We start from the raw sequence: 23,507 nt of genomic DNA on the forward strand, positions 1-23,507 counted from the left end.
CTGATCCAGAATTTAAAGCAACAATCATAAAGATATAAATTGGGCTTGAGAAAAGCACGGAAGACACCAGGGAGTCACTTACCATAGAAATAAAGAACCTAAAAACTAGCCAGACCGTAATGAAAAATGCAACAACCAAGATTCGAAACCAACTGGATGTAATGACCACAGGATGGAAGAAGCAGAAGAACAAATAAATGACACAGAAGATAGATAAAAGAGGGACAGAAAAATCTTGGATGAGAGTAGACTTAGGGCACTCAGTGACTCCATCAAATGTAGCAACTTCCATATCATAGGAATCCCAGAAGAAGAAGAGAGAGAAAAGGAGGCAGAAGGTTTATTTGAACAAATTATAGCTGAATACTTCCCAAATATGGAGAAGGAAACAGACCTCCAAATCCAGGAGGCACAGAGAACACCTATCAAAACCAACAAAAGTAGGCCAAGACCAACACATATTGTAGTTGAATTTGCAAAACACAAAGATAAAGGAAAAACCCTAAAAGCAGCAAGACAAAAGAAGTCCCTAACTTACTAGGGAGGACAGATAAGGTTACTGGCAGATTTCATTAGTTCAAGACCACTAAACCTGTCCTGCAAGAAATATTAGAGACTCTCTGACCAAAAAAGACCAAAAGTGACAAAGACGAGAAAGGAACAGAGAAAATCTCCAGAAACAACAAAACACATAATAAAATGGCACTAAATTCATATGTATCAATAATAACTCTGAATGTAAATGGACTAAATGTTCCAGTCAGAAGACATAGGGTGTCAGAATGGATAAAAAGCCAAGATCCATCTATATATTGCCTACAAGGACTCATTGTAGACCTAAAGACACCTGCAGACTGCCAGTGAGTGGATAGAGAAATATTTATCATGAAGATGGATGTCACAAGAAAGCCAGAGTAACAATACTTATATCAGACAAACTAGATTTTAAACCAAAGACTGTAATGAGATGAAGAAGGGTGCTATATCATAATAAAGGAGACTATGCAACGAGAAGATCTAACAATTGTAAATATTTATGACTCCAACTTGGGAGCACCCAAATATATAAAATAATAACAAACATAAAGGAACTTATTGATAATAATACAATAATAGTAGGGGACTTTACAGTCCACTTACATCAATGGACAGATTATCTAGGCAGAAAATCAACAAGGAAACAATGGCTTTGAATGACACACTGGACCAGATGGACTTAATGGATATATTCAGAACATTTCATCCTAAAGCAGCAGAATACACATTCTTTTCAGGTGCCCATGGGGCATTCTCAGGAATAGATAACATACTAGGTCACAAATCAGGCTTCAACAAATACAAAAAGATTAAGATCATACATGCATATTTTCCATCCACACTATGAAACTTGAAGTCAACCACAAGAAAAAATTTGGAAAGACCACAAATAAATGAGGTTATTAAAGAAAATCCTACTAAAGAATGAATGGGTCAACCAAGATATCAAAGAAGAAAATCAAAAATACATAGAAAGAAATGAAATTGAAGTGAAATGAAAATGAAGCCTAAAGTCAGCAGAAGAAGGTAAATAATAAAGATTAGAGCAGGAATAAATGATATAGAAACAACAACAACAACAAAAAACCCCAGTGGAATAGATCAATGAAGCCATGAGCTGGTTCTTTGAAAAAATTAATAAAATTGATAAACCCTAGGCAGACTTATGAAAAAGAAAAGAGAAAGGACCCAAATAAAGTCACGAATGAGAGAAGCGAGATCACAACCAATACCGCAGAAATACAATTATAAGAGCATATTATGTAAAATTATATGCCAACAAACTGGACAATCTGGAAGAAGTGGTTAAATTACTTGAAACATATAACTATCAAAACCGAAATAGGAAAAATAGAAAACTTGAATTGGCCAGTAACCAGCAAAGAAATTGAATCAGTAATCAAAAATCTTCCAACAAACAAAAATCCAGGCCTGGTTGGCTTCCCAGGTGAATTCTACCAAACATTTAAAGAAGATTTAATATCTGTTCTTTTCAAACTGTTCCAAAAAATAGAAATGGAAGGAAAACTTCCAAAATGATTCTATGAGGCCAGCGTTACCTTGATTGCAAAACCGGACAAAGATCTCACTAGAAGCAAGAACTACAGGCCAACAATATCCCTGATGAACATGAATGCAAAAATTCCCAACAAAATACTAACAAATTGAATCCAACAGCATATTAAAAGAATCATTCACCACAATCAAGTGGGATTTATTGATTCCCACCAATAAGTGTGATTTCCACCAATAAGGGTGGTTCAATATTCACAAATCATTGTGATATACCACATTAATAAAAGAAAGGATAAGATCCCTATGATCCTCTCAGTATATTCAGAAAAGGCATTGACAATGTACACCATCCATTCTTGGTAAAAACCCTCAACAAAGTAGGGATAGAGGGAACATATTGCAACACCATAAAGGCCATATACAAAAGACTGCTAATATCCTCAATGGTGAAAAACTGAGAGCTTTTCCTCTAAGGTCAGGAACAAGACAGGGATGTCCACTCTCACCACTGTTACTTAACACAGTACTGGAAGTACTAGCCTCAGCAGTCAGGTAACAAAAAGATATAAAGTGCATCTAAATCAGCAAGGAAGAAGTCAGACTTTCACTATTTGCAGTTGCCATGATACTGTATACAGGAAATCCAAAAGACTCCACCAAAAATCTGCTAGAACTGATAAATGAATTCAGTAAAGTCACAGGATACAGAATCAATATACAGGTTGCATTTGTATACACCAATAATGAAACATTAGAAAGAGAAATTAAGGGATCAGTCCCACTTAAAATTGCATCAAAACCATCAGATAACATGGAATAAACCTAACCAAAGTGGTGAAAGACCTGTACTCTGAAAACTATAAAACACTAATGAAAGAAATTAAAGATGACACAAAGAAATGCAAAGACATTCCATGCTCATGGATTAGTAGAACAAATATTGTTAAAATGTTTCTACTACCCAAAGCAGTGTACGCATTTAATATAATCCTTATTAAAATACCACCAGCATCTTTCCCAGAGCTAGCACAAAAATCCTAAAATTTGTATGGAACCACAAAAGACCCTTAATAGCCAAACCAGTCTTGAAAAAGAAATGCAAAGCTGGACTTCAATTTACATGACTTATATGACAAAGCTGTAGTGATCAAAACAGTATGGTACTGGCACAAAAACAGACACACACACATCAGTGGAACAGAACAGAAAACCCAAAAATGAGCCCACGACTATGTGGTCTGTGGTCAAGTAATCTTCGACAAAGCAGGAAAGAATATCCAATGGGAAAAATTCTCTTCAAATGGTTTTGGGAAAACTGGACAGCCACATGCAAAACTGGACCATTTTCTTACACCACACACAAAAATAGACTCAAAATGAATGAAAGACCTAAATGTGAGACAGGAAACCATCAAAATCCTAGAGGAGAACACTGGCAGTAACCTTTTTGACATTGGCTGTAACAGCTTCTTATGAGATAGGTCTCCTGAGGCAAGGGAAACAAAAGCAAAAGTGAACTAGTGGGACTTCAAGATAAAAAGCTTCTGCATATCGAAGGAAACAATGAACAAAATTAAAAGGCAATCTTCAGAATGGACAAAATATTTGCAAATTACTTATCTGATAAAGGATTAGTATCCAAAATCTATAAACTTATCACACTCAACACCCAAAAACCAAATAATCCAGTTAAGAAATGGGCAGAAGACACGAGTAGACATTTTTTCTAAAGAAGACAAACAGTTGGCTAATAGACACATGAAAAGATGCTCAACACTACTCATCATCAGGGAAATACAAATCAAAACTACAATGAGATATCACCTCATACCTGTCAGAATGGCTAAAATAAACACAGGAAACAACAGATGTTGGCGAGGATGGGGAGAAAGGGGAACCCTCTTTCGCTCTTGGTGGGAATTTGAACTGGTTCAGCCACTGTAGAAAATAGTATGGGGCTTCCTTAAAAAGTTAAAAATAGAACTACCTTATCATCCAGTAATTGCACTACAAGGTATTTACCCAAAGAATACAAAAATAGTGATTCAAAGCGATTTGTGCACCTTGGTGTTTATAGCATGTTTATCAACAACTGCCAAATTATGGAAAGAACCCAATGTCAATCCACTGATGAATGGATAAAAAAGAGGTGATGTATATATACAATGGAATATACTCAGCCATAAAAAAGAATGATATCTTACCATTTGCAATGATGGGGATGGAGCTAGAGAGTATTATGCTGAGTGAAATAAGTCAGTCAGAGAAAGACAAATATCATGTGATTTCACTCATATGTGGAATTTAAGAAACAAACAGATGAACGTAAGGGGAAAATTAGAGTGAGGCAAACCCTAAAACAGACACTTAACTATAGAGCACAAACAGGGTTTCTGGAGGGGAGGCATGTGGGGGGATGGGTTAAATGTATTAAGGAGGGCACTTATGATGAACACTGGGTCTTATATGTAAGCAATGAATGACTAAATCCTATGCTTGAAACTAGCACTACACTGTATGTTAACTAACTGGAATTTGCATAAAAACTTGGAAGAAAAAAAGATTTTCAAGATTTAGGGGTGCCTGGCTGACTCAGTTGGTGGTGCTTGTGACTCTTGGTCTTGGGGTAGTGTGTTGGAGCCCCACATTGGGTGTAGAGATTACTTAAAAATAAAATCTTAAAAAAATCAAAAAAAGAATCTCAAGGATTAAATGGTGCTTTAAACCATCCATTCAAATCCTTTATCATACTTGAAGATAAACTACAATGCATGCTACAAGGAGTCAATTCAGATTTGTTTAAACTCTTCTAGTGATGGTAATGTAGTACTTCCTGGGGTTTTCCACTCTTTCTGGTTTTCTCTGAGCTAATACAGATCCTTCCCTTTGAGTTCACTTCAGTGTTTCCTGGAAACATATATGTCTAAAGTCACATCACAGTCAACCTGAAAAAAAATCAATTAACAAGCATTTTTTAATAATGTTTATGGATTATTCCAAGGCTGACCAGAAGTGTAAAATACCTAGATGAGTGAGATAACACGAAGAATAAGTAAGTTAATTCTACAGACTCTGTATAAATTATCATAACTTAAGTAAATATTAGGATTAGGAGATAACATCTATAAGATTGGTAGAAAGGAAAAGCCAAGGTGTCCAGTATATGTGAGATCATACAGTATTTGTTTTACTCTGTGTTATTTCACCTAACATAATGCCCTCAGGGTCCATCTATGTAGTCGAAAATGGTGGGATTTCCTTCTTTCTCATAAGTAATAATATTCCATTATATATATGTATTCCATTATGTATGTGTACACACATATATATACATGCACTGTGTCTTTTTTATCCATTTAATCATAGACAGACAAGGTTGTTACCAAATCTTCGCTGTTGCAAATAATGCTGCATTGAACATGGTTGTACAGATGACTTTTTGAGATCCTGACTTCATTTCCTTTAGATACATATCTAGAAGTAGGATTGCTACATTTTATGGTAGCCTATTTTTTATTTTTTTGAGGAACCTCCATACTCTTTTCCTCAGTGGCTGCACCAATTTATATTCCCACCAGTGGTGCACAAGTTTCCCTTTTCTCCACATCCTCACCAACATCTCATTTCTCTCTCTTTTTTCTTTTTTTAAGTAATAGCCATTCTAATAGGTGTGAGATGATATACCATGTGGCTTTGATTTTCATTTCCCTGATGATTAGTGATATTGATCATCTTTTCACGTATCTATCAGCCATTTGTATGTGCTTGGAAAAATGTCTTTTCAGATCCCCAGCCTATTTTTAAATAAGGTTGGTTGTTTGTTATGGAGTTTTGTGATCTCCTTACATATTTTAGGTATTAATCCTTTTTCAGATAAGTGGTTTGCAGATTTTTCTGCCACTTCATAGTTGCAACCTTTTTTATTGTTGATTGTTTCTTTGGCTGCACAGAAGCTTTTTAGCTTCATATAGTCTTCCTTGTTTATTTTTGCCGCTTGTGCTTTTCATTTCATATCCAAAAAATCAACTTATATCTATAACAGTCTACTTTAAGTTGGTAACAACTGAAGTTGGATCTCAATCTAAAACTCTATTTTTTACCTTCCCACCATGTTTTGTTTCTGACATCACATTTTATATCTTTTTATCTTGTGTACCCCTGACTAATTATTGTAGTTAGAGTTGTTTTTACTACTTTTGTCTTTTAACCTTCATACTAGTTTGTGAGTGATTAATCCACTACCTTCAACAAATATTTATCTTTCCACTGAGATGTATTCTTTTATATATTTTCTTGTTACTAATTAGTGTTCATTCTTTTCAGCTTAAAGAAGTCCCTTTAACATTTCTTGTAAGGCAAGTTTAGTGATGATGAATTCCTTTAGCCTTTGCTTATCTGGAAAACTCTTTATCTCTCCTTCAATTCTGAATGATAACTTTGCCAGATAGAATATTCTTGATTGGAGGCTTTTTTTTCTTTCAGCACTTTGAATATATCGTGCCACTCTTTTCTGGCCTGCAAAGTTTCTGTTGAAAAATTTGCTTGTAATCTTACCAGGGGTTCCCATGTACATAACAAGTTGTTTTACTCTTGTTGCTTTTAGGATTCTCTTCTTGACTTTAACTTTGGACATTTTAATTATAATACATCTTGGTGTGAGGTCTCTTTGAGTTTATCTTGTTTGGAACTCTCTGGGCTTCCTGGAACTGGATATTTGTTTCCTTCCCCAGGTTAGGGAAGTTTTCTGCCATTAATTCTTCAAATAATTTTTCTACTCCTTGTTGTCTCTATTCTATTTCTGGGACCCTTGCAATGCTAATTTTAGTATCCTTGACGTTGTCCTATTAGTCCTTAAGCTATCTTCCCTTTTTTTCATTCTTTTTTTCACTTTGCTGTTTGAGTGGGTGAGTTCCACAGCCTTGTCTTCGAATTCACTGATATTTTCTTCTGCTTCATCTAGTCTTCTGTTGAATTCATTTCATGTGTTTTTCAGTTCAGTTATTGTATTCTTCAGCTCTGTGACTTCTCTTAGGTACATCCTTATATTTTCTATCTTTTGTTGAAATTCTCACTGTGTTCCCCATTTTCCCAAGTTTGATGATTGTCTTTATGACCATTATGTCGGACTCTTTATAAGGTAAATTATTTATCTCTGTTTCATTAAGGTTTTTTCTGGAAGTTGTATCTTGTTCTTTCATTTGGAACACATTCTGTTTCTTCATTTTGCTTGACCCTCTGTATTGGTTTCTTGAGTGGGGGGGCCTTGTGTAGGAGATGAAACTTTTTGTTCAACCTTTCCCTTACCTCTTGGTTGTCTCTGAAACCTAGTGCTTATGCAAGAGGCCTATTATTTTTTTAATTTCTCCATGTAGTTGAGAATGTACTAAAACCTGTCTTTGTCTCAAAGGGATGGATCTTAGTGAGCACCTAAATTCAGATTGATTGGAAGCCAGACCCTCAGGTATTAGCTTTTAAATAATACAAATGTATACATTCTGTTGGGATTGCAAACATAAGCTCCACTGGCCACCAATCCAGGTGATCTGGAGGTGTCCCCTGGGTTGCAGTTACAGAAATCAGGGTTCCAGATGAGTGCATAAGCTCCTTCCTGTTAGATACTGGTGAGCTATCATGAAGCAGAGGAAGAGCAGTAGGATGGCATCTCTCAGCCTGTTTCCTGATTGCTATTCCTTAGGCCACTAAATGTGCAACCAAACCTGAAGTCTGTCCCTCAGACTGAAGCTCCAGGACAAGAGAATAGGCCTTTTTCATAAATAGAATGGAATGGTGTTTCATTGCTGTCTGTGTAGTGCCCTGGGGTTAGTAGCCTATCAAGAACTATCTCTATAATTATTATAGTGTCATGGGACCCAGGAACATAAGTCCCGGGCCACAAGAGTCAGGTGATTAAGGGATGTCCCCTGAGTGGCAGGCACAAAATCTGAGGCAGCAGATGCACATAACAGCTCCAGTTCAGGAGATAGTGATACACTAGAGTGCAGCAGAGAGAGAGCATAAAGAGTGCCCACTCTCTGAAGTCTCTAAAAAGTAGTACAGTTAACTCTTAAATGTGGGTTTACTTAGAATCCTGCACTTCAGGCTGCAGTTGGGATTAGCTAATAGGACTTTTTTTACAGAAAGACTGAGTTCTTGGCTCTTTTGCCTCTTGCTGTGCCCTGGAGGTGGTAGCTGTTTAAGAGCTCTTTGTTGGTTCAGTCCTGTGGGACCCCTGAGTGTAAGCCCCTCTGGCGGCCAGAACCAGGTCATGTAAAGGTATTCCCTGGTGCAGCCACAAAAATCAGGGTGCCAGACAAGGGTACATAAGCTAATTTCTGGAATATACTGGTGTGCTATAGTGGGGCAGAGAGAGAGAGCACAAAGATGGTGTCTACCAGCCTATGTTCCCTGGCAGCACTTACATAGGCCACTAGATATGTATCAAATCAGAAGACTGCTCCTCAGGCCAAAGCTCCTGGACAAGCAAATAGGCCTCTTTCATAGAAAGACAGATGGTATGTTTTAGTTTGCTGTCTGTGCAGTTCCCTGGGGGTGGTAGCCTGCCAAGAACTTTCTTTCTGATTGTTACAGTCCCATGGGACCCAGGAACACAAACTCCCCTGGTCTTCAGAGCCAAGTGATCAAGGGATGTTCTCTGGGTAGCAACCACAAAAATCAGGGCATCAGATGTGTTCAAAAGCTCCCTTCAGGAGATGCTGGTGCTTTCAAGCATGGCAAAGGGAGAGCATGTAGATGACATGTGCTGGTTGTAGCAAGACACAGGGTGAGTATAACAATGGTGCTCTCTGGAAAAAAGAAAAAGAAAAAGAGAAAATGAAAAAAGAAGGTTAATAAAAAGAGATGATGCCCACTGACTATAGCAAGGCAGAACGAGAGTATGAAAATGGTGCCCGCCAGTTTCCATCCTGGATTATTCCAGTAGGCTTCTATATATGTGTGTTAAATTAGATGTCTGCTCTTCAGTCCTGTGCTTTATTTTAAGCGATTGAGCCTCTTTCACTTACAGTCTGGGTGTGGTCAGCTGCCTGTAAGCTGGGCTCTGGGGCAAGTGAGTCAAGCTTGTGAGCCCTTTAAGAGCCATTTCTCAGATTGCTAATCTTGTGGGTTTGGTGGATCTTTTGGGGGTTCATCTCTCAGGTATAGGTCTTAAAAGTTGGGGTGCTCAATGTGAGGTTCAAGCCCTTCATTCCTCAGACACTCCAGGTTTTGAGTTTTCTCCTGATTTGTGGGATGCTGTGTCAAGGATGGGGTTTATAGTGAGATTGTGCCCCAGCCTCCCCTAACTGCTTCAGTGTGGTTTCTTTTCATTTTTTCCGGTGTGTAGATGTTGCTTGGCCACCCTTTAGGTCTTTTTCAGAGGAAACTGTTCCATATGTAGCTGTAGACTCAGTGTGTCCGTGACAGGAGGTGAGTTCAGGATCTTCTTAAATAAGATCTAAGTGAAGGATGTCTTATTGATGTCACTGTCAGAATTTTTAAACTGTATGTATAGCTTAAGTAAAGGAAATTAATTTATATTATTTAGAGATTAATTTCAAATATATTAAATTTTTATAAAGAGAAATTTGTCTATAACATTATTTTCCATAAATTAATAATTTCCCAATAGCAATGATATTTTATACCAACATTTTTATACAATAATAATATAGAAAAAATCACTATTTTAATACCATTTATTTTAATACCATTTAATACCATTTATACCCTATAAATTAGTACCAAAACATAGATACTCTTTTGTATTCAGAATATAAATAATTTTGAGTTCCTCCTTGCATAGCAGATAGAAATTTTCATAGAAATATGAAAAACTGACTGAGTATTACTGGATCAAGTGTTCCTTAGAAAAAGTACTACTCAGACATGCAAAGTGATTCAAACTTTATTTCTTATAATTGACTGAATTTCCTCAAAACTATGCATCTCAAAGACCACCAGGGAGAACAAACTTGCTATTTGTTATCTAAAACTTTTCTTTTTGAAATGACTTCTTTTCTATTTATAGTTCGCCAGTCTTTTTTATCACTCTTTCTTCTCCATTAGTTTCTCCATGCTTGAGTTGCTATGGGGTTCTTGCAGCAGAGTAAGAGGGGTCTCAGGTCTGGTTGGGTGTCATTGGGAATCTTTCTGGGTCTTCTATCTGTGGCCCTTAAGGTACCAGTATTAACCTGTCAGCCTGGCCTGATCCCCGCTTGCTGAAGTCTACTAGGTCAAGACCTAGTAGTTCTCTCCACTGACTCAGTCCCACCACTCTTTCCCTGGTGCTGCATATTCAACAAAGCCTGGCTCTCATTAATTTTTTTTTTCCTCTCATTAATCTTTAGCTTTGTTAGTCTATTTTCAGCCTTTGCCTCTGTGTGTTTGTGTCTCTGGTATGGCAACCTAGGACAACTCAATTGCCAACATATCATTACCCCCTTCAGATTCTTGAGGAGTTGGACCCTTTGCAAAACAGTCTCTTCTCTGGGTCTCAAATGGGAAGTGTAGCAAAACTCCTTTTGCTTTTATTTCTTCACGCTATCCAGCAAATCTCTTCCTGTGGGAATCTCGATCTGGTCAGGGATGTCTCAAGACACACTTCTTCCTTCACCTTCTTTCTCTCTATCAGTTTATCAAGGCCAGGTTTTCCACATCTCCTCCTATCTGGCTTTCTACTTCTCTTTCTTGAGGTGGCATTTTACATGCCATCTTCTTAAGATATACATGGAACAGAGGGAGAGAAATTGAGACTTAAGGAATAAAGCGTTACAAAGCATATTATGCCTTTTATATCAACCTGCCCTAATGTGAATTGATAAAATAAGACATGAAATAAGCTTTGCCAAACTCCCAAACATTTTGTGAATGTATCACAATTTCAATAAATTTTCATCTCTTTTATTTACTATAACAAAGCTTTTAGCTGTATAAATGGACTACAGGTTTGGGGTGTTCACTACAAATCCTTGAGATTATCTTATTTGTTTATACCTTCTTACTTTCTGCCCCTGGGTATAAAACACATATTCTCAAGAACAGAGATTTACAATAAATCTAAGACCCTCAGCTCCTAAAACAGTGTTCAGGGACTATAGATACTCAATTGTTTATGGAGTAAATGAATAAGCTAAAATATTGTGGGAACTCTCCAACACATTAACAACCACTTTCACACCAAGATTTCTACAGTAAGAAAGAAAAAGAAAATGAAAGAGAACTTTTGTTCTCTTTCAAAATATTCTGAATTAATCTTTCTTAAAGAACTGAAAGCATCCTGCTATAATCTAGAAGCAGCTTCTTTAGAGTATTCATAACCTGAGTAAATTTAATATAGTCATTCTAAAATTTACATTTACATTTACATCAAGCCTACTTACTTTCAAAGTAGCTATTGCTCTGGACCCCTTTCTTCATTTGCAAAATTTAGTTATTTATTCAGGTATTGGTCCTCTGTAACCTGTTTTAATATTATAGGTAAAGTCCTGTATTGCTTGGCATATAAATAAAGGCTCAAAAGAAATTTAGACTTTATTATTACAAATGGAGAGAATTTAAGTTTTATTTATATTCTTATCCTAACATGGTATCACATTGTGGTCCTTAATAACTATAGAATATATATTTTGGAGTTTACATAGCATTTTTACACACTATTTCACGTGTTACTCTGTATAGCTCACATATTATTCACCATTCTTAATATTAAAACAAACAAATGGTAACTTTGCTAGCATAGTATTACTTTGGTTAGTTAAAAAACATAGCACAGACATTTTAACGTAAGAAAAATTGAAACGGAGAAAGAAGGAAAGCATGGCCAGCATATGGAAGGAGAGCTATGGAGGTAAGAATGAAAGTTGTTAAAAAAAAAAAAAAGTCTTTGCCTTCTCATTCACTCAAAAATGCAACAGTTTAGAAAACATTGATTCTTAACTTTGTAGGTAGCAAATATATACAGGATCCAAGTTGAAAAGTTAGTTTGCTCAACAAATATCAATTATGAAATGATGGTAAGTAAATGTCAAGTATAAAATGAAACCTTAACCAAACTCAGACTAGACTGTTGGTAAAGGATGGTAGTTGATTATTCATAATTGTTGAACCATACATTTACCCCTAATAAGTGTCATTAGCAGTTTAATGTCAACTAAGAAGTCAAGGTACATTTACTTGTTGAAACTGTTTCAGAAATTGCAAGCATTATAAAATGATTTTTTTGGAAATGTATTAAAAAACAATCATTACTTTATGTTTCGGACACACAATGTGCAGAGATATAATTTTGTGACATCAACAACTGAAAGGAGTTGGGACAGTTTAAAAAGTTACATATGTTATGGAAGTGAAGCTAATAAAATTTGAGTTTTGTAACTCTAGAATATTAAATGTAATCCCCATGATAACCACAAAGAGAATAGTTATAGAATATACACAATATGAAATGAGAAAGGAATTAAAATGTTTCACTTTAAAAAAATCAACCACACAAAAGAGACAGTAATGCAGGAAATGAGGTACAACAAGCTACAAGACATAGAAAACAAATAGCAAATGACAGAAGTGAATCCCTCCATATCAGTAATTACTTTAAATGCAAATAAATTAAACTGTTTAATCAAAAGACAGGTATTGGTAAGGATAAGAAAAATGACAGACCTATATGGTATCTGCAAGAGACTCACTAAGGTGCAAAGACACAAATAGGTTGAAAGTAAAAGGATGGAAAAAAATACTCCATGTAAATGGTAACCAAAAGGGAGCAGGGGTAGCTATCCTAACATTAGATAAAATATACTTTAAGTAAGAAAAGTTCAAAGAAGTACATTGCATATTAATAAAAGATTCCATATAGTAAGAAGATTCAATTATAAACATTTATACACCTAATAGCAGACCATTAAATATATAAAGCAAAAATTGAAGGATCGAAGGGAGAGATAGACATTTCTATGATAATAGAGAATCCAGTATCCCGCTTTCAATAATGGATAGAACCACCAGACATATAAATAAGGAAATAGAGGACTTGAACAGCACAATATACCAAGTAGAACTGAACAACATGTATAGAACACTGAACCCAACAACAATAGTACATACATTCTTCTTAGGTGCACGTGGGGCATTCTCCAAGATAGACCATCTGTTAGGTCACAAATTAGGTCTCAATATATGTAAAAGGAAGATGTCATACAAAGTTATCTTCTCTGACCACAGACAGATAAAGTTAGAATTCAGTAACAGAAGGAAAATTGTAAAATTAGCACATTTGTGATTAAAGAACACATTCTTTAGCCATCAGTGAATTGAAGAAGAAATCACAAAAGAAATTAGAAAATACTTAAGAGATGAATGAAAATGAAAGCATAACATATCAAAATGTATGGGATGCAAAGAGGGCAATGCTAAAATAGAAATTTATAGATATAAATGCTTACATTAAAAAATATGTAAGATCTTAAGGCAATGGAATATCTTAAAGAACTAGAAAAAGAACAAAATAAACCCCCAAAGCCAGCCAAAAGAAGGAAATAATAAAGATTAAAGTAGAAAGAAATGATCTAAAGAATGGAAAAACAATAGAGAAAATCAACAAAACCAGAACTTTCTTCTTTGAAAAGATCAAAAAAAGTGAGAAACCTTTAGCAAAATTGTCTAAGAAAAAGAGAGAAGACTCAAATTACTAAATCAGAAATAAAAGCAAGACATTAATACCAATTCTATGGAAATAAGAAGGACTATAAGAGAGTATTATGAATGTTGTATCCCAACCAATTGGATAACGTATATAAAAGGGGCAAATTTCCTAGAAGCATAATCCTAAGAAATGATAACCTATTTCTAACTTAAGGTGGGAATGTAAATTGGTATATTCATTATGGAAAACAGTATGGTGATCCCTTAAAAAATTAAAATTAAATTAAATTAAAAATATAACTACTATATGATCAAGCATTTCCACTCTGGGTATTTATTATTGAGACTCATTATTTATTTATAAAGATTTTATTTATTTATTTATTTGACAGAGAGAGACACAGCGAGAGAGGGAACACAAGCAGGGGGAATGGGAGAAGGAGAGGGAGAAGCAGGCTTCCCGTGGAGCAGGGAGCCTGATGCAGGGCTCGAACCCAGGACCCTGGGGTCATGACCTGAGCCAAAGGCAGACACTTAATGCCTGAGCCAACCCAGGGACCCCGAGACTCATTATATTTATTTAGATTAATTGTTTTCCCTGTATGGTAAATGAGTCTTGAGAGTTGCCATATTCTATGTATGGTACATGAACTTTCTATCCTGTTTCTATTTTGTTGGAAATAAAGCCTTTGTTCCTTTCATATAAATTCCCAATTAATGTCCATTCTTTGTGAGGAAGTGCTCCCTTCCCTCAAATATGTGCTGTGGAAAGCTAAGGATTGATAAGAATAGTGTGGAAAGATAAAGGTATGGGAGTGTTTTTCAATTCTAGCCTGAAATCATTGACTAGCACTGGGCTCCTCTCGTAGACTGTAACATGCTCTGTCAGCTAAAGACTGATTTGTTTTAAGTCAGAAATGCATGAATGAATAAGGTATGAACGTAAAGGTAGAACATTTTATTATGCAAGTATAAATGGAAACCTCTGACTGCTTGTGTCACATTATCCTCTGAGGCCCAATAAATGAAGAGAGGTGGAAAAAGGGAAAAGGACCAGAGGGATGATTTATGATAAAATATTAGTAAAATTATATATGGATGCCTTGGCCAAACTCAAAGTAGTGTGGGAAGTGAGTAGAAATGGATCATATATTTTATTCCACTCAGTGCCAACTCAAATGTTCATACTGAAATTGCTTGGGGAAATGAAAAATTATGTGCTCCAAAGCTACAGTAAGGATGATCACGGTCCTGCCATATTTGAAACTGTGGTGATAAGTGACATTCTACTACTGATTTTACATGTGCTTTGTCTCCTTGTCTAGGTTGTAAACCTAGTGAAACAAGTATGTGTTTTCTTTTACACATACATCCTTTAAAGAAGGTTTAAAACTTCCTTTGATTTGATATCTTCTTTCCCTTTGCCAATGAACCTTATTTATCACTTAATTTTTTATACCTGTTTCACAAATTCTCAAATTCTTTTTTCAATTTCAGCTGTTATTCTCACCTTACAGAGATTATCGCTGAAAGTTCTTTTTCTAATTATCTGATCTTGATTAGGGTGAAAGCTTAAAAAAAGTGCCAATTTGCATATTGAGAATTTTCTTCTAAAGGATAATTATTTTGTGGCCCCATTTTAAAAAAACGGGGACACATTTTATATTCATTTTTTATAGCAGGGACTACTTCTTTTAATCAAAATGTTTCATAGATCAGATATATTTTAATTTGGCCTGCATAGTTTGGCCAGACAAAAGGTTTGGCACAGTTTTGCATGTAAGATAAAACTCTAGGATCAGAGTGCATGGGTTTTACATCCCAGCCACAGCATTTCCTAAGGGCTTTGTGATTTGAGGCAAGTTAATTAACTTCCTTTTTTTTTTTTGCATTTAAATTTTATGTTATGTTAATCATCATACATTACATCATTAGTTTTTGATGTAGTGTTCCATGAGTCATTGTTTGCATATAACACCCAGTGCTCCATTCAATACGTGCCCTCTTTAATACCCATCACCAGGCTAACCCATCCCCCCACCCCCCTCCCCTCTAGAACCTCCAGTTTGTTTCTCAGAGTCCATAGTCTCTCATGGTTCATCTCCCCCTCCAATTCCCCCCCCATTTTTCCCTTCCTACTATCTTCTTTTTTTTTTAATGTATTATTTGTTTCAGAGGTACAGGTCTGTGATTCAACATTCTTACACAATTCACAGCGCTCACCATAGCACATACCCTCCCCAATGTCCATCACCCAGCCACCCCATCTCTCCCACCCCCCCACCACTCCAGCAACACTCAGTTTGTTTCCTGAGATTAAGAATTCCTCATATCAGTGAGATCATATGATACATGTCTTTCTCTGATTGCACTACTGGGTATTTACCCCAAAGATACAAATGTAGGGATCTGAAGGGGTACGTGCACCCAGATGTTTATAGCAGCAATGTCCACAATAGGCAAACTATGGAAAGAGCCAAGATGTCCATCGACAGGTGAATGGATAAAGAAGTGGTGTATATATACAATGGAATATTATGCAGCTATCAAAAGGGTTGAAATCTTGCCATTTGCAATGATGTGGATGGAACTGGAGGGTATTATGCTGAGTGAAATAAGTTAATTAACTTCTAAGAGCCTCCATGTACTCATCTGTAATATAGAGGTAATTCTACCTATGTAGTTATGTAATATAAGAATATCTGGCATATGGAAATAATAGAGGTTTAGCTATTATTAAATGGATTTCTGAAAATCAAATAAAGAAGTGGAAATAATGGTAATAGGCCCTCAGCATTTAACTTTATCTTAAGAAGAAATAAGTCAATGAGAAATCACCTAGTTCTAAATAGAGACTAAAGGTGGGAGATGGAATTAAAGAAGATTGACTCTTATCCAATCTTGGGACTGCTGTACTGTTTATTGGGTTTATTCAAATGGTAATATGATTCCAAACTTGACACTTTAAGTTTCCTCTTATAAATAAGCACAAACTAAACAGTTGAATATGGAGTCACTGCAGAGGCCAGGTTCTGGTCCAGGTAGAATTTTTAATATCATTTCTATTACCAGTTACATTCATAGAGAAGAAGACAATCTGTAGTTTGAAAAAATCTTCTCCAGGGGCAGAAGTCTAGGGACATATGTTGTTGGCACCATTACTCTATTTTATTTATCTTATTTTTAGTATTATTATTGGCTGCACAAATAAATATGCTACTTTTTTTTTCTCTTTTTGTTGCTTTTAATTGAGCATCACATATGTTTTTATTTTATGTATGAATTTGCAATAGGTAGGATTGAAATAAGCCTTCTAAAAATTTCCCAGAGTGGACCATAAACCATTTTTAAGCATACTTCCTGCCTGGTTTATTACAACATCATCATCATTGATATCTTAGGTTTTCTCAGTTCTCCCATATGACTCTGGGTTGATTCTGACTCATCGTTAATCTCAAGGCCAGACATTACAACTGGGCTATCATCCTATCATCTTCAGCTTTACTTTGATAAATGTTCCTATATCCTCATAATACTGTGTCAGCTCCTCTTCATTCTCACTATTGCAACAGACAACTAATGGTTTTCCTATTGAAAATTTTGTACTCTTTCTTTCTGTTCGCCAAACTCTTGTCATAGTGGTTTTGCAAATGCCTTCCTAATCAAGTTACTGCCCTGTAAATATTTTTAAAATATTTAATAACTAAAAAATTTATAGGATAAGATAAAAAACTCAGTATATCAAACTAAATGATTATTGATTAATTTCCATTTATCAGCCTTATTCCCAAATGTGCTCTCCTTCTTTGGGAGTTATATTTAGTTTCCCAAATAGGGTGTATGTGTTTTAATGACTCTGAGATTTTGGTGATTCTTCTCCCTGTGCTTGGAATGCTAACAGGGATGAGCCTGGTTGGGGTGTCTGCCTTGAGGTTAATGAGTGAATGCACAATGGAGTATTGTATAGGGATATCATGGTGCTAATTGTAGTGAACCAGGTCTGAAGTATTTTCCAGATTGGTTTACAAGCTAATCTGAGGAATGAATAATTACCTTTTGAGACTTCACTTAACCTCCTGATTTTTGGTATTTTTCCCCCTAACATGTTATACCCATCCATAGGCTTAGTCACTACAACCTCTGAGCCTCAGTCATATTTTATACAAATATCTCTCAAAGCACTTTTTTGTGCTCTTTTGATTCCTGTTGTTAATTTTATGTGTCGACTTGAGTAAGATACAGTACCCAGATATTTGGTCAAATGTTATTGTAGTAGTTTGTATGAAAGTATTTTTTTAGATAAGATTAATAATTTAAATCAGTTGACTTTGAGTAAAGCAGATTATCATGCATAATGTGGATGGGGTGGGCCTCATCCAATTAGTTAAAGGCCTTAGTAGAGAAAGATTGATCTCCCTGGAAGAAGGGATTTTTCTAGCGGACTACCTTTGGACTCAAACTTCAACTCTTCCATGGGTCTCCATCCTGCTGGCCTATGCTTGTCAAACCTCCATAATCATATGAGCCAATTTTAAAAAACTCTGTTTATCTGCCTGTTTGCCTCTCTCTATGTATCTGTCTCTCATCTATTTATCATCATTCTATCTTATTGGCTCTCTTTCTCTGTAAACCTAATGCATTCCCTAAATGCAGCTTGAGGACAGGGCAGTGTCCTTTCATCTTTCTATCATCTAGCATTTTGCCTGGTATTCAAATTGGTAAATAATGAAACTCTAAGTTAATAAAATATCATTCATGTTAATGCCACATTAATATTTCTAAACTTCTTCTTCCATCAGGTATCTTTAGTGTTTAATTATCTGCTCAAATAACTGCTAATGTATCTTGTTGGTGTCCTATTTCCTCAAGATTAGATGACAAGTCCTCTCTCTTGTATTTTATGCTTTTTAACTAACACCTGAAACTTCTATACAGTAGTCCCCCAGTTAGCCACAGGGATACATTCCAAGACCCTTGGTGAATGCCTGTAAACATGTATAGTACCAAACCCTAGATATACTATGATTTTCCCTATACATACATACCTGTGATAAATTTAATTTTTAAGTCAGGCACAATAAGAGAGAGTTTAATAACAATAACTAAAAATAGAACAATTATAGCAATATGCTGTAATAAAAGTTATGTGAATGTGGTTTCTCTTTCTCCCTCTCAAAATGTCTTACACTGTACTCACCCTTTTTCTTCTTGTGATGATGTGAGATCATAAAATATCTGTGTGATAAAATGAAGTGAGGGGAATGATGTAGGCATTGTGAGGTAACATTAAGTTACTATTGACCTTCTGATATGTCAGAAGGAGGGTCATCTGCTTCCAGACCTCAGTTGACCATGAGTAACTGAAACCGTGGAAAATGAAACCATGGATGTTGGGGGCACTATTGTAAGCAGCACTTTCTTCCTATTACATAAACACTGTGCTCTGAGCAGCTGCTTTGTTCATTGTACTCAAGCATACTTTGTACATTCTTCTCTGCCTTTGCCCAGGCTGTCATCCTTGCAGGGATATCGTCCACAACATCCATCTAGAGAATCTTGCCTCCACTTAATCCCACCTTCTCTGAGACATCTTCTCTTTTAATTCAGTTCTAAAGATCTGTCTTCTTGCTTTAAAAGACTTCTTCCAAGGCCATAAATTTCACATATCATGCATTGCCTTGTACTGCTGATTTTTCATTTTTCTCTCTCTGTGTTACTTATGTTAGTGCTAATATGTCCATTTAAGGGCAGGTATTGAAAGTTAAAAATGTGTGAGTCTGAAACAAGATGAACAAAGAGCAACTTTGCAGAGAATCTGGAGAAATTGAAATAGAGTATCATGGCAGATTGTATTTTGATTTTATTATCAATATCATTTTAAAAGAAGGTTTTGATAGATGCTTATAAGAGGGTTGAATTATTATAATTTATTTTTCAAATCTTCACTAGAGTATTATCAGAATTTTCTTTGCTCATGAAGTTTCTTCATTTTCCTGAACATTATCTCAGGTTCAAGGAACTAAATTATTTTGTCTTTTAAAATAATATTATGCAGCCATCAAAAAACGAAATCTTGCCATTTGTAATGATGTGGATGGAACCTAGAGGGTATTATGCCAAGTGAAATAAGTCAATCAGAGAAAGACATGTATCATATGATCTCCCTGATATGAGGAATTCTTAATCTCAGGAAACAAACTGAGGGTTGCTGGAGTGGTGGGGGGTGGGAGGGTTGGGGTGGCTGGGTGATAGACATTGGGGAGGGTGTGTGCTATGGTGAATGCTGTGAGTTGGGTAAGACTGATGAATTACAGACTTGTACCTCTGAAACAAATACATTATATGTTAAAAAAAAAAAAGAAGAAGGTAGTAGGAAGGGAAAAATGAAGGGGGGGAAATCAGAGGGGGAGACGAACCATGAGAGACTATGGACTCTGAGAAACAAACTGAGGGTTCTAGAGGGGAGGGGGGTGGGGGGAATGGGTTAGCCTGGTGATGGGTATTAAGGAGGGCACATATTGAATTGAGCACTGGGTGTTATACGCAAACAACAACTTAAGGAACGCTACATCAAAAACTAATGATGTAACATATGGTGACTAACATAACAATAAAATAAAATAAAAAATAAAATAAAATAAAATAATACTCTTACTTTAAGGAAAAAATGACAAGCTGAGAATAAAGGGAGAGAGATCTATCTATTTATATATGTCGAGACAGGGAATTTGTTTTTTTTTGAGAGAGAGAGAGAGAGAGTGTGTGTGTGTGTGTGTGTGTGTGTGTTTATGGCTTAAGAATTGTTTTTTACTCAAGATATTCCAAATTTAAACCTTGAAAACACTATAAAGGTCAAAAGCAAAGGTAGGGTAATGAAAGAAACATTTGAATATATCCTCAAAAAACTATTGTAAATATCATATTTAAGATAGAAGAATAAAAATAAAAAGGGACACTGATTTTGTGTGAAATTATTTTTTAGATAAGATTAATATTTAAATCAGTAGATTTTTGGTTCATAGCAAAATTGAAAAGAAAATGCAAGATTTCCCATATACCCCTTGCCTCCACATGTGTATAGCCTCCTTTATTATCAACATCCCCTACCACAGTGGTGTATTTGTTACAATGATGAACCTATATTGACACATCATAATTACCCAAAGTTTATAGTTTATGTTACAGTTCATTTTTGGTGTTCTAGGTTCTATGAGTTTGGACAAACTTAAAGTGATATGTATCCACCATCATAGTATCATACAAAGTATTTTTACTGCCCTAAGAATCCTTTCTGTTCCTCCTATTCCTTTCTGCCCCAACACAACATTCCTGCCCATCACTAATATTTTTACTATCTCTATAGTTTTGCCTTTTCTGGAAGTCAAATAGTTAGATTTATACAGTATGTAGCCTTTGCAGATTGGCTTCTTTTATTTAGTAATATCCATTTTAGTTTCCTCCATGTCTTTTCATGGTTTGATAGCTCTTAAATTTTAGCACTGAATAATATTCCATTGTCTGGATGTACCACAGTTTATTTATCCATTCCCCTACTGAAGGACATCATCCATTCCCCTACTGAAGGACTTGCTTCCAAGTTTTGGCAGTTATGAATAAAACTGTATGAACATCTGTGTGAAGATTTATGTGTGGACATAAGTTTTCAGCTCCTTTGTAGATACCAAGAAGCATGATTACTGGATTGCATAGTAAGAGTATGTTTATTTTTTTAAGTCACCTTATTGTCTTTCAAAGTGGCTGTACCATTTTGCATTCCTACAAGCAATGAATGAGAGCTCCTTTTGCTCCACATCCTTGTCTACACTTGGTGTTGTCAATATTCTGGATTTTAGCCATTCTAATAAATGTATATTTATTAGATGTAATGTGTAATGTGTGTACATGTGTAATATCTCATTTTTGTTTTAATTTGCATTTCCCTGATGATAAATGATGTAGAACATCTTTTCAGATGCTTGTTAGGCATTGATATATCTTTATGGCAAGGTGTCTGTTAAGGTCTTTGACCCATTCTTTGACCAGGTTGCTTGTTTTCTTATTGTTGCATTTTAAGAGTTCCATGTATATCTTGGGTAACAGTTTTTTTTTTTAATCAGATGTGGTTTTTTGCAGATATTTTCCCCAGTCAGTGGCTTGTCTTCTCATTCTCTTCCCATTGTGTTGTATAGAGCAAAAGTTTATAATTTTAATGAAGTCCAGCTCATCAGTGACTTCTTTTGTGGTTTATGGTGGTATATGTGAAAAGTCATTGTCATTCTCAAGGTTATCTAGGCTGTTCAGTTGTTCCAGCAACACTTGTTTAAAAGACTGTCTTTGTTCCCTTATATTGCCTTTCTTCCTCTGTCTAAGATCGACTGACTGAGATCGATTTGGGGCCTATTTCTGGGGCTGTCTATTCTCCTTGATCCTATTGATCTTTTTGTCTGTTCTTTCATCAGCAACACACAGTATTGATTACTGTAGCTTTATAGTGAGTATTGAAGTAGGGTAGTGTCAGTCTTCCAACTTTGTTCTTCTCCTTCAAAATTGTGTTAGATATTTTGGATCTTTTGCCTCTCCATATAAACTTTAGAATCAGTTTGTCAATATCCACAAAATAACTTGTTGAGATTTTTTTTTAAAGATTTTATTTGCGAGAGAGTGAGCATGAGGAGGGGGGAGGGGCAGAGGGAGAGGGAAAGCAGACTCCCCACTGAGCAGGGAGTTGAAGTGGGCCTCAGTCCCAGGACCCTGAGATCATGACCTGAGCTGAAGGCAGACTTTTAACAGACTGAGCCACCCCACCCCACTTGTTGAGATTTTGATTGGGATTCTGTTGAAACTATTAATAAAGTTGAGAAGAACTGACATGTTGACAATATTGAGGCTTCCATCTAGGAACATTTATTTAGTTCTACATTTATTTAGTTCTTTTATTTCACTCCTCAGAGTTTTATAATTTTCCTCATATAGATTTGTACATATTTTGTTAGATTTATACCTAGGTATTTTATGTTTTGGAAGTGCTAATGCAAATGGTTGTGTTTCTAATTTTAAATTCCATTTGTTTGTTGCTGACATATAGGAAACTGATTGATTTTGTATATTAACTTTGTATCCTGCCACTTTACCGTAGTCACTTATTAATTCTAAGAGGATTTTTTTTTGTTGGTTCATTTGGTTTTTCTACACAGATAATCGTGTCATTTGCAAACAAAGATGGTTTTATTTCTTTCTTACCAATCTGTGGACTTTTTACTTTTATTACATTACATTAGCTGAGACTTCTGTATGATATTGAAATGTAGTGGTGGGAGGGACATCTTTTCCTTGTTTTTGATCTGTGGGGAAACCTTAAAATTTTTTGCCCTTAAGTAAATTGTTACCTGTAGATTTTTTCTAGATATTCTTGATCAAGTTGAGGAAGTTCCCTTCTATTCCTAGTTTACTCAAGTTTTTGTCATGAATGATTGTTGGATTTTGTCAAATGCTTTTTCTGCGTCTATTGATATGATTGTGTGATTTTTTTTCTTTTTCAATCTGTTGATTTGTTGGATTATATTAATTGATTTTTGAATGTTGAGCCAGTTTTGCATACCTGTGATAAGTTTCACTTGGTTGTGGTGCACAGTTCTTATAGATTTTTGGACTCATGCTTTTTTTTAAGATTTATTGATTTATTTTAGAGAAAGAGAGAGCATGGTGGGAAGGGGCAGAGGGAGAGGGAGAGAAAGTCCTAGGCAGACTCTTCCTGACACAGAGCTGAAACCAAGAGTTGGACTCTTAACCAACTGTACCACCCAGGCGCCCTATGGACT

General features: G+C 35.6%; 1 long non-coding RNA gene across 3 annotated transcripts in view; it reads left to right on the plus strand.

Moving 5' to 3' along the window:
- The first annotated feature begins 19,035 nt into the window (after positions 1–19,035).
- Positions 19,036–23,507, plus strand: part of LOC141372739 (uncharacterized) — a 167,110-nt gene continuing 162,638 nt past the window's right edge. For all 3 annotated transcript variants that reach the window (XR_012378140.1, XR_012378141.1, XR_012378142.1), the window contains exon 1: positions 19,036–19,093. This is a non-coding gene — a long non-coding RNA (uncharacterized lncRNA). The remainder of the gene's footprint in view (positions 19,094–23,507) is intronic.

This window comes from Callorhinus ursinus, unplaced genomic scaffold (assembly GCF_003265705.2).
Source record: "Callorhinus ursinus isolate GAN/ISIS: 27379988/994484 unplaced genomic scaffold, GSC_fseal_2.0 scaffold5, whole genome shotgun sequence".
Classification (NCBI taxonomy): domain Eukaryota; kingdom Metazoa; phylum Chordata; class Mammalia; order Carnivora; family Otariidae; genus Callorhinus; species Callorhinus ursinus.